The following is a 1658-nucleotide window of genomic DNA, read 5'->3' as shown; positions in this document are numbered from 1 at the left end:
GATCAAGGGAGATCAGGACTGGGATCTCGAAGCTGAGAAGGAAATAAAGATTGGGTATTCAATTTTGGAGAGTTTGGTTTGATTTTGAAGTCGTTTTGCTGCCAAGAGAAGGCAGTGAAGAGAAGACAAGTTAATATAAAGGATTCTTAAATGCTACATACGGGCAACTCCAGATAAAGCTTGATTTAGAACTTGAGATAAACATGGAAACATTGGTCGAATATTCAAAGATTGGGTTTGTAAAACTTGGACGAAAAACCAGTTAAGAGAGTGAAGCTTCTTGCCGTTGATTTTGATAGTTAACAGTGCAGAAGATATGTACTCGAATTTATAAGTATATAAGCTATGTGTACTCAAATTTGTAAGCAGTGCAGCGGATATGTACTCAATATAATAAGGGTGTAGACACGCACACGTTTGGTAGTAAAGGGTGTTATGGTCATTTCAATGTTTTCAATTAATTTTGGACCTCCAGATAAAAAAAATTCCGGTTGGACCCTACTATAAATAACCTTATGGACTTAGGACCAAACAAGAAATTTTACTTGATTAAATTGCTTCGCGAATTTATTAACTAATTAGCTGTTGTGATTTGACGTAATTGCTTTTGAATACAGTAGTGGTACTGACTGATTTTAGTAACGATGAACATGCCGGAGCTAGAAAAAAATGTTAACGTGGCACAGATCTGCCGCTGGATCAAAGATTATCCTTTGAACTTTTCTCAAAAAGAACACACTGGTTATTGCACTTTTATCTTCAACAACAACTACTACTACTCAGGGCCGGCACTTTGTTTACCTTGGAAAGAGTGAGTCCATGAATATATCTGTATGCAGCTGGCAACGGGTTGTCCTGTAAGGAGAGAAAGAAAAGAAATCCCGTCAAATTAAAAAGTGATTTTGAAATTTGGTAGTTGCGGGAAAAAATGCATCTACTGCAATAACTACATGACTGGCTGAGGATGTTGCCAGGAGGTGTTGCGACCATTGTTGGTTGGGTTTAATGCCGTTGCGTGTGAGTACAAGCAGCAGCATACATGGTTGGTATGATTCGGCTAAAGCAAATGTAATGAAGAGAAGGAACAAAAAATAATTGGTTAATTTGTGGCTGCTAGGATTCGAGCCCAGGTCTCCACGGCCACAACGTGGAATTCTTACCACTAAACTACAGCCACATGTTTGTGCAAACTGCAATTGCATTATACAAACTTTAAAGTAATTACCATAAAGTCGCAAGGGATCCAAGGTATAAAAATGAGCTAGTCTTTTAATCATCTCTACACACTTCGACGCGATGAAATTTTCTTCAAGCACAAAGATGCAAATCACCTTTGGTTGAATAGAACATGGGGTGAACATGAAAGCGGGGCTTAATTATTATAGTGGTTCTAGACGAACAGTGAAAAAATCACAGGAAAACCGCCCTTCTCACATGTTTGCTGAGCCATCCCTTAAAAGATTAACAGGAGATCATTTTTAGGCACCACAATTTCGAAGTGTGAGAGACAAAGAGTAGTTTTTTTCTGGTTTTTTCCCACAGTTCGTCAAGACTTTTTGTAATTATTACTATTATTATTATTTTATTTTGATCAGACTTTTTGTAATCCCTTCCGAGACAAATAACAAATTATATGACAAGTAGCAAGAACGTTTTTT

General features: G+C 37.3%; 1 non-coding gene across 1 annotated transcript; it reads right to left on the bottom strand.

Annotated features, from left to right (window-relative positions):
• Positions 1-1105: 1105 nt before the first annotated feature.
• Positions 1106-1177, bottom strand: TRNAH-GUG. The gene has a single exon. It is a non-coding gene; the product is annotated as a tRNA-His (tRNA).
• Positions 1178-1658: the final 481 nt, after the last annotated feature.

This window comes from Papaver somniferum, unplaced genomic scaffold (genome assembly GCF_003573695.1).
Source record: "Papaver somniferum cultivar HN1 unplaced genomic scaffold, ASM357369v1 unplaced-scaffold_13751, whole genome shotgun sequence".
NCBI classification, from domain to species: Eukaryota; Viridiplantae; Streptophyta; class Magnoliopsida; order Ranunculales; family Papaveraceae; genus Papaver; species Papaver somniferum.
Note: the sequence above shows the minus strand (reverse complement) of the source record. Positions and strands in the feature narration are given on the sequence as shown.